The following is a 15,907-nucleotide window of genomic DNA, read 5'->3' as shown; positions in this document are numbered from 1 at the left end:
CACTAATATTTGTTATGGCCAATTTGAAAAGGATGGCTGGAGTGACTCAGTCAGAATAAGCACACATCTCTAAATCCATTTAATTATTACAGCCCTGAAATTCCATTTCTTAAATTTTTCCTTTTTTTCTAAACTATTGCAGCACAAAGTGTGTTTAAAACCAACTACTGTGGAGAGACCTAAATTTGCAGGGCACACTAAGGATGGAGTTTCAGAACTTCCTAAGTCTTATTGGTTTAAGTCAGACCTTTAATAATTCTGTATAGCTTTGCATGGATGATTATCAAATCCTGTGGTAGAACTAAGCACCTTGTAATGAGATAGGAGCAGACTGTATTGCAGTGAAGGATAACATGGGCTAATGGCTTTTGCTATGGCACAATGTGTGAGATTTAAGTGGGCTAAACAGAAGTGTAAGGGCGATATTTGCTAGAGGGCGGTCATCTGAGGCATATTCTTTGGGATTGCCTTAGGGAAGACACAATTTTGAAAGGATGTTCCAGAAACTGTCAAGGAGACTGTATGAGATCTGCAATCTGTTCTAAAAGAACAGCTTTCGCAAGTACAGAGGAACGAACAAGAATTCTGGGCATGCTGGACTATGCCTACCTCACAGAAAATGGCTTAGAGGAAGTAGGAATTGGGGGCACACTGAATGTAAAATAAAATTGAATTAAAGAAAGTGTAAAATCACCATGTGATATTGTTGCATTGACAAGGGTTGGAATAATTTAAAGCAGTTTGCAAGAAACACATTGTGCTATGAGTATACATAAGTATATACCCACATAGTGCAAATATGTGCATATATGCATACATGTATAAATTCAACATAAATATTTCTAATGCAAATGTTATGATAATCAAACCCCTTGGAGTGTCGTAAAAAGCTAAAGATCAGTTTTAGAATTTATTTATTGTATAAAAAGGGATCTCAAAATTTCTTTTGGACACACTTAATGCAAACAGTGACTAATCTGTCTGGAATTGAGCTAGTAAAAAGTGGTCCAGAGAAGCACCATCTGCTAAGCTTTTTTTGTGGGCCTGAAGATGGGCCTGCATCATCTTTAGCAGCCGACCCACTAATTTAACTCAGGTGCTACACTTCTGACATGGAAAAAGGCCAGAAAACTCATTTGGACATAAATCTCTTTTTGAAAGCACAGTATTTCGCCATAAAGATCGAGGGTAGAATATGGGACAAACTTTTGTTTTTAGTTGCCCTTGGCACATCGCTTTTTTTCATCTAGGCAGCTCACAATTATGTAATTGTATTTAGATGAAAACCTGAAATGTAAGCCGTATCATTTTACAGCTAAAGATCTGTGTTATAAATTGCCAAGACTTACCAACCACCTGAAAAAAAACACATTTAAATTAATTGAGTTTGCTGCATCAAGAAACAAAAATTAGGCTTCTTTAAAGTCAAAAAAGTCCAGAGTGTCTCAGTGAAAATGTACAAACCCAAAGGTCTGTTAGAGCTGTACTGACCCTCTTTCAGCCAGCAGCTTCCACAGTCAAAATAAAACCTGGCATTAGGCAGCTGGAGAAACATGCACAGAAAGTGCTGTTGTATCTCATAAAAATCTTTAGAACAGGTTGACCAAAGAAGCGTTTGACCACAGAACAGCTTTCCTGGTGAACTATGGGTTCAGAGCAAAGTACTTATCATAGTGAATATCCAGTGGTCTGAAGTGGGTATGGTAGGTCTTGGGCAGCCTCCTTACCTAGGCATATGCATTGAAGGTCTTGGTGTGATGGTTGCAGAACTCCATACAAGTTGATTCTTCAGGCACCTGACTAAACCTCTTACACCTACACCATGATCCAGAAGATCAACATTTGCCTACTATTCCATATGAATTACCATGGGTAAACACTATGCTTCAATAAATGCTTCAGCAAAGAAACCAATCCTGCAAACACTTGAGAAAGTAGGTTCTTAACTGAATTCCTTAGTTATCTGTATAGACCTTACAAGGAGTCAGAATAAACAAATGGGAAGAAGTGAAGCTGCTCTAAATAGAATCCATACTTAGCATATAGATTATATATATGAACATAAGAAACTCTATATAAATACATATATATATGAGAGAGACAGAGACTATAATTCTGTCCCTACACAGTGCTATGAGTACTCATATGGGACTCTCCACCTCCTGTGAGAAAAGCAGGAAGTAAGAAAAGCAAAACGAATGGGTTCCTTTGTAGCATGGCTCATCCTAATCATCTGGAAGTGGGTTCTCATCTCTCCGTAAAACCTGGGATGTGTGGATCTCTATAGATCCTGTGTAGAACCTTAGACACCCTGAAGATTCCCAGAAAAAGGTAAAATAGCTTAGAACTGAATTACCCTTTCTGCATCCCATGCCAGTTCTAAGGCTGATACTGCCAGGGTTGACCTCAGTTGCATGGCTCTATCTGCCTTTGGCCACTGGTGCTGCATCTAGACAAGTGCACATGTGCCTCTTGCCCTACCTCAAACCCCTTTGAGGTGGGGCAAGAGGCACATGTGGGAATGAAAAAAATGTTCCTCATGCTGCAAGTTTGCAGCGCAGGGAGAAAATTAGACCCCTGGATATCCAGGGGTCTAAAAAAATCAAAGTTTAAAAAAGTGGAGGCTGGGTCCTGGACAATGACCCACATTTTCATGCAGGGGGCATGCTCCAGTGGGATGGGCTTCACCTCTCCCCTAAAGGCAAGCGTGTCTTCTCTTCCAGGTTGGCTGATCTCATACGGCGTGCTTTAAACTAGCTTCACCAGGAGATGGGGCCACAGGAGGACACAAGGACACCTCCCAGCCAAGACAGGTGATGAGCACAAGAAGTATCCAGGTAAGTAACAAGGGTCCAGATAGTCCTAGGAATCAGGGGGAGGTGCATACACTGACAGGAGGCCTTAAATGGTTTTACATAAATGCTCAAAGTATGGGGGATAAGCAGGAGGAACTCACCCTCTGGATAGATAGTACAAACCCAGACATAGTAGGGCTCACTGAAACCTGGTGGGATTCAACCCACAATTGGGCGGTAAACATTAGGGGCTACAGACTATACAGGTGGGACAGAATCGGGAGGAAAGGCGGGGGTGTGATGCTCTACATCAAAGCACAATACACGTCCTCATCTAACAGGATGGGGTCAGAGGAGGGGCAGACTGAAGTGCTCTGGGTCAGAATACAAGGGGGTTGCGGGGAAAGGGACTTAACGGTGGGTGTCTACTACAGACCACCCAACCAGGGGGAAGAGCTGGACCAGCAATTCTCGGGTCAGCTCACAGAGGTAGTTAAGTCAAGAGATGTGGTCATCATGGGTGATCTAAACTACCCAGACATTTGCTGGGAGGAGCAGTCAGCTAGGTCTGACCACTCACGTAGGTTCCTTGCTGGGATACAAGTCCTCCACCTAACCCAGGAGGTGCACAGTCCCACTAGGGAGAATGCCCTGCTTGACCTGGTCCTGGCCACAGGCGATGACCTGGTGAGGGGACTCCAGGTCCTCAACCACCTGGGCAATAGCAAACATCGCCTACCGGAATCCACCATCCAGCGCAGGGTGTCAAGGGCCTGCAGCAAGGCAATAGCCCTTGACTTCAGGAGGGCCAACTTCAACAAATTGAGGAGATTGGTAGGAAAGGCATTGTGGTCCCAGAGAGTAGGGGAACTAGGTGTCCAAGATGAGTGGTCATTCCTTAAGGGGATGATCTTCTGAGCCCAAGGGGTGACAGTCCCAACGCGAGTTAAAGGGGGCAAGAGTGCTCAAAAGCCCCCTTGGCTTGCCAAAGGCATTCAGGAACTGAAAGCCAAAAGGGAGGAGTACATCCAGTGGAAGGTGGGGGGGGCGGGGCATCACCAAAGAGGATTATACCTCCATAGCAAGAGTCTGTAGGGAGGCTGTTAGGAAGGCTAAGGCGGAGATGGAACTAGGGCTATCAACAATGATCAAGGACAACAAGAAGTCCTTTTATAAATATATAGGGAGTAAAAAGAAGGCACCAGGCAACATGGGGCCCCTGCAGGATAAGCTTGGCAATCTGGTGGTTACACCAGATGAAAAAACAGACCTTTTTAACAAGTTCTTTGCCTCCATTTTTCTATGGACTGGGACTTCTCCCCCACTGGGATTCAAGATGGACTCAGGAGTGACTCTGCCAGGCCTAGGGTCAGGGATGACTGAGTTAGGGAACTTCTGGAGGGGCATCACATGTTCAAATCAGCAGGTTCAGTTGCTCTCCACCCTTGGGTGCTGAAGGAATTGGCAGGGGTCATCGCGGGGTCCCTGGCATGGCTTTACAAGCACTCATGGTGCTCTGGCTAGTTGTCAGAAGACTGGAAGAAGGCCAATGTGGTCCTCATTTTCAAAAAAGGGAGGAGGGAGGACCCAGGCAACTATAGGCTTGGTAGACTTACTTTGGTCCTGGAGAAGCTCTTTGAAAAAATTATCCAGGAGCATATCTGGGAGGGACCAGCAGGGGGGAGGATGCTCAAGGGTAAACCAGCATCAGGTTGGTCCTGTCAGACCAACCTGATAGCCTTCTACAATCAGATCACAAAATCATTGGACACAGGTGTCACAGTGGAGGTCATCTTTCTGGACTTCAGGAAGGCCTTTGACGCTGTCTCCCACCCCATTCTCATTAAAAAACTCGGTGACTGTGGCATTGATGCCTACACAGTCAGATGGGTCACAAATTGGCTAGGAGGCCACACCCAGAGAGTGGTGGTGGATGGGTCATATTCGATCCAGAAGGAGGTGGGCAGTGGAGTCCCCCAGGGCTCAGTCCTCAGGCCTGTACTGTTCAATTTCTTTATTAGCGACTTGGATGAGGGGGTGAAAAGCACCCTGTTCAAATCCACTGATGACACCAAGATTTGGGGTGAGGTGGGCACACTGGAAGGTGGGGATAGGATACAATTGGACCTGGATAGGTTACAGGGGTGGGCAAATGTGAATAGGATGAGATTCAATATTGACAAGAGTAGGGTACTGCACTTGGGCAGGAAAAACCAGCAGCATACCTATAGGCTGGGGAACTCCCTTCTTGAAAGCACAGTGGCAGAAAGAGATCTTGGAGTCATTATCAATTCTAAAATGAACATGGGCCACCAATGTGAGGATGCAGTCAGTAAGGCTAACTGCACCTTGTCATGTATCCACAGATGCATCATGAGCAGGTCCAAGGAGGTGATCCTCCCCCTCTATGTGACACTGGTCAGGCCACAGTTGGAGTACTGCATCCAGTTCTGCACCCCACACTTCAGGAGGGATGAGGCCAGCATTGAGAGGGTCCAGAGGAGGGCCACTCGCATGATAAAGGGGCATCAGGGCAGGCCCCATGAGGATAGGATAAGGGACCTGGACCTGTTCAGATTTCACAAGAGAAGGCTGAAAGGGGATCTAGTGGCCATCTGTAAACTTACCAGGGGAGACCAGAGGGGAATGGATGAGACCCTGAGCACCTCCCAGAGTAACAAAGAATAATAGCCACAAGTTGATTGAGAGTAGGTTCAGGCTAGATATCAGGAGGTGCTACTTCACAGTCAGGGAAGCCAGGATCTGGAACCAGCTTTCAAGGGAAGTGGTGCTGGCTCCTACCTTAGGGGTCTTTAAAAGACGGTTTGATAACTACCTAGCTGGGGTCATACAAGCTTAAGCTTACCAGGGGTCATACAAGCGTAGTATTCATTCCTGCCCAGGGCAGGGGGTCAGACTTGATGATAGCAGCAATCGGGGGCTGGGGTGGGGCATGTGGGCCTTGCAGGAGGGGTGGTAGTCCCTGCGGGGGCCATTTGGCCCCTGTTGGGGGGCTGTACCCCTTGTGTGGGGGCCGTAGCCATGTTGGGGGCCATAGCCCCTGTTGGGGGGCTGTAGCCCCTGTGTGGGGACCAAACCTCCTGTTGGGGGGGCTGAATCCCCTGTTTGGAGGTTATACCCCTTGTGTGGAGGCTGTACCCTCTCTTGAGGGACCCCCCCCTTGTGTGGGGGCCAAATCCCCTGTTGGGGGGCCAGAGCCCTTATGTGGGAGCTGAACTCCCTGTTGGGGGGCTGTATCCCTTGTGTGGGAGCCATACCCCTTGTGTGGGGGCTGAATCCCCTGTTGGGGGGCCATAACCCCTGTGTGGGGGCCATCGCCCCTGTGGGAGGGCAGCAAAATATATATTAATGAATTCATGAAACGTGTTTAGAGTTCACTTTATTATTATAAGAGACTTGCTTTAACACTGTAGATATATCAATAAAACATTGTCCAACTGATCACTGTCTGTCTTACTCTCTCTCTCTCTCTTTATAGTGGTCTTTTGTTTTATTTGTGGAGGAACATGGATTTGAGGGTATTTTACAGAGTGACTTCAGGATTTTTTTTATGAGGGATTTTTCAGTTTTCCAGTAGGGAACACCAGAATTCCTGTTAGGGAGGCCAGTGGCAGGACCCTGCCTGCTCAGAGCTGGCACCTTGGACCCAGCTGGTTGTGGCTGACCTCCTGGCCAAATGGGACCAGAAGGACATGCTTTGACAGTTCCAAGCAGGCCATCACACCTGGGACATCTTCTGGGCAATAGCTGCCCAGATGGCCAGGCAGGGGACACACATGGCAGTAGTGCCGCACAGAGGCCAACCCTGCAACCACAGTCCACTAGCAGCTGGCCCAGAGAGACAGACACCTCCACTGGCTGCGCAGTCCCTATCCGGGTCTGGCAGGCGCACAGCAGGTCATAGCCCGGCAGCAGCCCCCACTGCCAGACTGATGCAGTGGGTAGAGGGTGCAGGGAACTCTCAGGGCTGCTTCAGCAGTCCAGGTGGCACAAGGGGTAGAGTCCCCAGGTACCATTTGGCTGGGCCCCAGAAGCTCCTGAGAGCTAGTAGCCCTGAGCTACTTGCCAGGGTGGCTTTTTATACTGCTGGGGCCCTGGCAGCTTTTTATACATCTGAGGACAGCACAGATGCTGCCCCTGGGCTCCAGCTCCCCCTGGCTGCAGATCTGGGAGGAGCCAGGCAGGATTATTTTGCCCCAAGTGGCACAATTTGCTATGCAACAAAGTGCATGTCCGAGCACGTCCACTGAAGCAAAAAGCCCTGGCTCAAATCTCTACTGCTTCTATTTGAGCTGCTGCAAGTGCACATGCTTGCATGCGTGGACACACCCTGGGAGTTATAGCTGTTTCAGAGGCAACATGCTGCATCTCCCATGGATCAATAAGATTCCACAGGCATGCTCAAGTACCTGGTATATGTCTAAACCAATCCTAATTGAGCAAGGCAGGTGAATCTAGCTGACCAGGATGAGACTTTTTCTCATAGGTTTTACTCTGGAAATCATGATTCAGGCCAGCATTAGTAAAAGTGGCAAAATTGAAACATCACAAAGTTCTTTGAAGGTGGCCAGGGCTAAGTATTGTGTCTTGCATTTTCTTTAGACAATTTACCAAGTGATAAAGCCACCCTAAACAAAAATCTCATTTCCAAAATGTTCCCCTATTCTCTCATTTTTCCCGTTGAAATAGTTCTCCACATCCAACCCCATTTTTAATAGACTTGGTTCTTCCAAAATTGCATCAAAATAATTTAACTCAGCTCTATCTACTACATCCAAGGAAATTAAAGGATGATGGAAACATTTCCTGGTTATTAGGTTGTCCGAGTTTTAAAACATTTTTCAGCATGAAATGAAGTGATGAATGACAGAAAATTCTCAAACTTTTAGTCATAAGGGAGTTAAAGTAAAAAAATTACCTATAGGATGTAGAAGGTGGATTGTGCAGCATGACTAGTTTACCCCTCTATAGCAATAGCTTTGGGGGCAGATTAAAAATTAATAATGATGTTCTTGATAATCCCATTAGGTTTAGGAACCTTAGTGCCATTATAACTCTGGTTATAATCGTAACCTAAGTGAAGCATTTTCCAGAGAAGGCATGAACATTACAGAGGAACCTTGCACTGACTCTGCTCATTTTAACATGAACCCAGGATTGCTACTGAGAGTGCACCTTGATCATCCTCACAAGGGCTTGACTTCTTAATAGCTACCTATGCCAGTTGCCTCCTAGGTGAATCTTATGATGGCATCTACTTGTGAGGCCCTGTACAAGCATATTTGGCAGACATTGGCCATTTAAAAAAATTACAGTACTTTTAAGAATAGTAAAGCAGTGGACCAAATTCTCAGGTAAGCAAATCCCCTATAGTCTGCTGTAGGAATGTGGTTCAATGAATGACCAGAGATTTTAGCCCATTAATTCTACAAATTTCTCCTTTGTAATAATACAGTAATTAGCTTAATTCCTTCACACTTAAGCATGAGTTAAAACCCTGTGCTGCAGCAACGACTTACATTTTAGGGCAAAGCTAATTTAAACTTCACTAGCAGTATGTTCCCTTAGGATACCTCAGGCAATATTGATTTTTATCTGCAAAGCCTCACTTGTTAACTGTTGCCAAGGTTTTAGATTATTTCATAATGTATTCACAAATATTTATGAAAGCTATAACTAAAGTCTGCATTGATTAAAATTAAATACATTTTATGCACTGTATACTTTTGAGTCATACTAGAATATATAAGTAATAGACATGTTGGAACCCTCTTTACAGCCACAGCTTCTAGAAAGGTTGGTGCAGCATGTTAATATGTTCCATTCAGGAGACTAAGGTACATCACAAATGAAAGCCAAATCATAGTCTCACTTCAGTCATCAATGGACACCACATGACCCAGAAATATTACAGAAACCACCACGATGCTCAAAGCCTCAGGCTAGGACTAAATGGGTGTGTCTACATGTTCATTAATGCACCTTTGCTACTGCGCATTAAGTTTAGTACTTCTAATATAAGGTACTAGATAAAGGTGCAGTACCTGTGCTAGTGCACAGTAGCAAAGGCAAACGGATTTTTTGTGATGCTTAATGTGCCATAGACTCATTCTACTGTGCATTAGCACAATTTTTGCTGTGATATGTTAATTCACAGTAGAATAGCCTACTGTGCATTGGGCATCTCATGTAGGTTCACCTGGTAAGGATTAAGATACACTTATAGCTATGTGGAAGAATCAGCAGTAATTCTAGTACAAAATGAATCATCAGTTGGCTTACCTAGTAACGTTCTGCTATAGCTTGTGGAATATGGTTCTGAATCTAGCTTTCTTCATGGGAACAGAGCGCCTTCCCTCAACTTTCATAAAATAACAATATGTCAGGCACTATAACAACACATGCTTGTTGAAACTTTCCAGAAGGAAAATAAACGTTGATCAGTTTCTGGATGTTACCTACATAGAACTCAAATATTCAAAGTAATAAAGGAATCATGGAAAGAATAGGTGTTGATTTAAGGAAGAGAAAAAAGTGATTAACAAAAATATAGCACACAGACCCAGTATTTTCCATTAAGATATTTCTATTATTATCTTCACAGCCAAAAAATCAGGGCTATTTATAATTTATCACATATACATGGCATCAGTGATCCCAGTAAGCTCTCATTCAATTAATTTTCAAGTTGGAGGACAATATATGAAGGGAAAGAAGACAATAATAAATAAAGGTTGTACCAATTAATGTTGGGAACCAGTCCCTCCTTGGGTTAACAGTTATTAAATTGGATATACAGTTGTTTAAATGACATTAAATTGGACCCTAAAACACGTGCTAAGAGGGTGTGATGAGTGCTTTTCTATTATTCTTTGACCCAGTTGATTGCATTTTTCTCTGATTCTTCCTCTGGCTAATCCCATCATCACCTTCCACACAACTGTTCCTCCACCTTGTATATGCATCTTGACAGGGTAAATTAGCCTCACCAAAGCTTTGTGCTTAAGATTGATAACAAAATGCTTCAAGCTTGTTTAAAGTTGTTTTAGGAATGTCTACCCTATACTTAGTCACTGTTATGACAGCAGTGAAAATATATTCTGAGTCACTTACATATGTTTGTGAAGAATCCACAATACCTCTGAAAATCAGGTGATTCTTGTTTAGGTGCCTGAATAGAGATTTAGAAAAGAAATTAGCCTTTGTCCACTGCTCTTAATTAATCTGGACTAAATCACCATTCATTAGGGTTCTTGTGCTAGTCTGATGTTTATACATTTTAAAGCCCTCAAAAACATATCTATTTATACATCTCTTCTCCGGTTATTTTTGGGGGCTATCTAACACCCATAATGACAGAGCATTTACATGAGTAAAGCTGTCTCTCTCATACATTGGTTTGTGTGGGACCAGCCATCAGCCCTGTTTTCCTACTTTTATTAGGTCTTTGCCTCCCCAGTTTTTCATTTGTCCTAACTCTGCCATCTCTGTTTGAAATTCTCATCTCTCTCTCAGATACTGTACCTCATCCCAGCAACGCAAAGTAACGCGTGGTCTCTTATTTTCTGGAGCTTCTGTTTTTCTTCCTCCACTCTACACAGGATATGACCATTGCTGGAATTATGCTACCACCCACCAGGACTGAGTACAAGGTACACCTCTCATAATGGGAGGTCAAAGTAAATGAAAGTGCCTCCCCGCCACCAACCCCAGTTCTCACAGCTGAATTCCAACATTGGATATGACATGGCCAAGGGGAAAATATTGGATTTATTTTTATGAGTTAGTCATAACCCTAATGCCCTTAAGAGGTACTGAGAGAAGTGAATCCATTCATGAGGCCAAGAGGGTCACTTTTAACTTGTAAAAATAAATCCAATATTTTTCACTATGTCTTATTAGATTTGTACAATGCAGACAACCATGGGTGGTTTGTTTTTTCACGTGTCACTTCTCACAACTGCTTATACCCACTTTTCCCCTCTATTCAGCATTGGCAAGGCCACATTTGGAGTACTGTGTTCAGTTTTGGGCCCCCCACTACAGAAAAGATGTTGAGAAATTAGACAGAGTCCAGTGGAGGGTGAAAAAATTGGTGAGGGGGCTAGGGGACATGACTTCTGAGGAACTAGACTTATTTAACCTAGATAAGAGGAGACTGAGAGAGGACTTAAGAGCAGCCTTCAGCTACCTGAAGGAGGGTTCAAAAGAGGACGGAACTGGGCTGTTCTCAGTGCTGGCAGATGACAGAACAAGGAGCAATGGTCTCAAGTTGCAGCAAGGGAAGTTTAGGTTAGATATCAGGAAGAATTTTCTCACTAGGAAGGTAGTAAAACATTGGAACAGGTTACCCAGAAAGATCTATGTTTGGAGGTTTTCAAAACTCAGTTAGACAAAGCTTTGGCTGGGATGATCTAGTTGGGGCTGGTCCTGCTTTGAGCAGGGGGTTGGACGAAATGACTTCCTGATGTCCCTTCCAACCCTAAGCTTCTACAATTATTCTATGATTCTATGATATTACTAAGATATCACTTCTTGGCCTGATCCTCATCACTTTTGTTGTATATCATTTCTTCAGATGCTTTTGAGGCTCTATATGGCTTCCTCCTAGTCTTCATTTGTTAGTACTTTGAAAGCTTCTCATGAAACTTGTTCTGTAACTAAACACATTAACCTAAGACTCATCTCCTATGTATTTAATCTTCTCTAGCCTATGGTCCTCAGTTGTTCCCTAGCACTTCCACTCAGGGATAAACTTCACAGAGTTTATCTCAGGGTCCACTGCTGGTTGAACCACAATTAGGCCAAAAATAATCTTATCGTGTAATCCAAGTAACTGGCCCACACACTGTTAAATTCTGAATGGGCCAGAAGGTAAATAAATCCTCTTCATAAGGGCTGAAGTAGCTTCCCATGTGCAGGAGAGAGGAAGAACTGGCCAGTGGATGGGAACATTTTCATGTCCTCATGGAATCCGGCCATTCCAGAAAGTGGAACTTCCAGGGGCCTCTTCAACTACTGCGGACAACTAAGGACTGTTATAAGAGTAATTTTTTGCACCATAACCCAATTAAAAATAAGTTGGGAACAGCCAGGGGAACACAAGTTGTGACTCATGAGGAAGCCTGAACCAAGGCAGCAGAAATTCTAAAACCAAGGGAGACCCTTTCTAAATGGATTTTGCCAGGAGTCAGAAGCTGGCATATTGCGGATGATGAGATAACACTTCCTTTACAAGCAGGTGAGCAGCAGCATTCTGTTTACACCTAGATATGAGCAGCTGGACTTGGAAGGATCAGCAAGGATTGCTCTGATGACAAAGCTTAATGGATAAAGAAAAGACAACTGTATAAATAGGAAATGGTGCTGTGATGGTAAAAAGGCAGATTTAGATACCATAGAAATAAGAGATAACATAACCGGACATGGGGGAACCTGAACAGCAGCCCCAGGTGATATTTTTGTGGGGGAGGAGGGCTGCCTCTGAGATGTATGTAGCAAAAGTACTATGTCAAGGACACCAGTTATACTGTGAGTAAATGGTCTGCCTCAAGTTTGACATATGTTGATGTAACAGTTCAAGTTCCTTTCTGTTTTATTTCAACCTGTTGGCCGAATCCTGCTTTTGGGTAAATAAGGGGCTTCCATCTTTTTCAAGAGAACTTGCTAATTTCATTCATCTTGGGCTGTTATTCTTTTCCATGCTCTGTTGTAGTCCATAGAAGAAATTCCTGTCACAAGAGGCAAGGAAACCTAGCAAATCAACTAAGAAAGAGAGTTTTGTCAATTATATTCTATTGCCTCCACTAAAACTTGTAGGGGAAGGCTGGTAAACACTTCAGTGATTCCTGCTGGCATATATTAGTTTCTTCCCTCAAGCAGTGTTTGAAAATTTCTGAAAGTACTGAAAGAAACTTGTGTTTTTTCATTTCCTACAAAATGGAGAGTAGTAAAATCAGGCTGTGTTGCAATTAAAGGAACTATATTCAGGCGCTTAAGTGTCTTCTCACTTTTTCCAGTCCTACACCTGTGTAGCACCACCATCTTACATGTACTGAGTCCTCATTTTCACCAGAAAAAAATAAAAGCAGAATTTGGCCTTCACTGTTCCATATTTCCAACCAGTCAAACTTACTGCCCCTATTTCATAATATGCTTCTTTTTGGTAATGCCTTCTACTCACTTTGTACTAATGTAAATCATTACACAAGGCTCAGGGCGATAAAGTGCTGATTGATGCCCAATATTCTCACTGAATATCAGATGGGCATTGACTAATATATATTCCTTAAAGGAATTTCCTTTTGAAAAAGGTCTTTATGTTTTTAGAGCTTCAGCTTGCCATTTGAGTAGCAGCTCCAGACCAGACAGTGCAATTTAAAATCTTGGCACTTGGCTTTCAATAATTCCCTGTTAGATTACTGTCTGTGGAAGAGTATATAACACAACTGCTACAAATGCTGGGAGCAAAATCTTCAATAACAACTTAGCGCATATGATAACTTTCCCAATTTCCTGCATCGACACCACCTATCTCTTTACTCTGGTCTGTAGCAGCTTGTTTCTTTATTGAACATCTGCCTTGGGATCCCCTGTCACAAAAAGTAATAAACACATCAATCCAAAAGAAAAGAGTATTGCATGGCCCAAAACTACTTAACCAATCAAATTGGCAGCTGGCAACGTGAAACTAAAGAGATAAAACTCAGAGGTGCATTTTACACAGAGTATTGCTAATGATATTATACAAAAACTCAGAGGTGCATTTTACACAGAGTATTTCTAATTATATTATACCCCTGCTGCCATTTTGCACAGCTAATCGCCTGAGCACTCCTAATACGTTAATTATAGTTTCTAGCACCAATTATATATTTCAACCTTTGTTGAAATATCAAGCAATGGGATTAATTTGTAAATCTGCTATCTCACTGATATTTGACAGCTACTGCTTTGATTTTCCTTGCTGCAAAATATGGATGGACTGTCCTGGGAGAAAGCACTCTTTAACTAAATAAAAAAACACAATAAAAATGTCTTGTAGCATATTATCTATAGACCCCATGACTTGTAACTGTGACTGTAATTATTGTTGTTCTAGATCCCCTGCAGGTTTCTCCAAACAAACAAACAAACAAAAATACCTAAATAGAAAAACAAAAGCAATTTGTGCTCTCCTGTTATCATAGTATAAATATCCATAGATGACTTGCATAGAGAGTAGATCAAATCTAATCTTGCAGTGGTGTTCCTTGTACAATATAAATCACATTTACTTCAGGTGTGTGTAGTTTGCCAGTTCATATTCAGTGGTAAATTAGAGCAGTTTTGACTTTTGGGAGGGAAAACTTGCTTTTGAAATGCGTCCTATTGACTATGTATAAATTACCAGCAGCAGATCCACAAAGCAGATTTGAAAGTAGAACTGCTTATAGGCTCTTTTTTATTGATTGTATATTGATATTCATCTGATTTCAAAGTAAAACAAAATAAAATAAACGTGCCATTTAATTACTAAACCTTTAAGCAAATAGCAGAAATGCCTTCTTGTGTAATAGTATGATTTGACAAGCTATTTGTTCTTTCTTGCATCACTCTGATTATAGCCTGTAAACCGACTTCCTTTACTCACCACAGCGTGTGTTCTGAAAAACAATAAATGCTTAAAACAGTGTATTTTCCTTTGGCATTGTAGCGTGTATGTTTTATTTTTCCTTTTTCGAACACTAGTCTTCATTCAAACGATCAACATAGGACGATGCTGGACAGTTTGGCCCCAATCCAGCAAAGCACTTAAATGCATGCTTTGAAGTCAATACTTCAAGAGTGTGCCCAAGTGGTTCACTGAATCAGGGCTAGCATGCTTAACACCTGGCAAATCACACCCAAAGTGTTAGACTGAATGTTTTAAGAAAAATGTCTCAATACCATGCGTCTGTCCTGGGTAACTACAGGAAACTACATATACTACCTCTCTGATGACTTTTTAAATCACCTTCCTAAGTACCTTATAAATGAGGTAAGTATCAGTACAAGTGAGGTCTATTTTACTGATAGGGAAACTAAAACACAGTGAGAAGAGACTTTCCAATGGTCATGCAGAAAAAAACTGGGACAGAGCTTGAAACAGAATCCCAGTGTCCTGATCCTGCCCACTGCTCTATCTGCTACTCTGCTCTGGCTCCCTCCTCCTTTCAGGTGGTATTTTTTCTCAAAAAAGAAAAGGGCTTCATTGCATAACACATGTAGATTCCCTTGAATATGCACTGCAGAAAAATGCCAACAGCTTCTGCTCCAGTGACACTTCTTTGAGGATAGTTATGGCACATCAGCTAACCTTTCTGGTGCTGGCAAGATGAAGAATAACTCAACAGCTTTAACTGTAGCCTATGTCCCACTGCAACATTTTCCAATTGTGACTGAATTGGATTCTTTAATTAATTCCTTAATGAAACAGGAGAGTGTTAACTATTTGGATCACACCAAAAATGAGTATCTACCTTACAAAACTATTAAGTACATTCCTGTATAGCTTGGTCAAGAAAGGGACTTTTAACATACATGTACCAGTGGGTAACATACTTCCCTGCTTAAAGAAAGGGCATCCTGAGTGTCTAGAAGGCTTTGAATCCATGGATTCAGTTCTGTGACAATCACTCTCTTGGTAATTGTCTTATTACCTCTGTAGCTAGGGACTTACAGAGGTAATAGCAGGAGTTACTACAGCTTCTGCCATACAGTCCAGGGCCTGTAGCTGCAAGACTCCCATATTTTATGTGAACTTTGTACAGAGTGGGGATTTGTAATGCATGCTCACTACCAGGTTACCTTCATATAGTACTTATCACAATGAAACTATGGGTGTTAATGGGGCTCTGGATGCCACTGAAGAGAGAAGAAAAAAATGCAACTATAAATAAGATGAGGAAGTGTGCTTACGTCTTTGTTTGTCGGAGAACCGTGCTTAGTTTTACCATGAAGATCACTTCTTGAAAATGTGAGTTTCCTTATGATTGATGAATGAGGCATGGCATTTGGGAAGGTAATTTAAGGCAGAATTGGAGATAGAGAGGTATGGGTCAGGCATTGCT

The sequence above is a fragment of the Alligator sinensis genome, unplaced genomic scaffold (genome assembly GCF_000455745.1).
Source record: "Alligator sinensis unplaced genomic scaffold, ASM45574v1 scaffold173_5, whole genome shotgun sequence".
NCBI classification, from domain to species: Eukaryota; Metazoa; Chordata; order Crocodylia; family Alligatoridae; genus Alligator; species Alligator sinensis.
The sequence above is the reverse complement of the archived record's forward strand: the minus strand, read 5'-3'. Positions refer to the sequence as shown.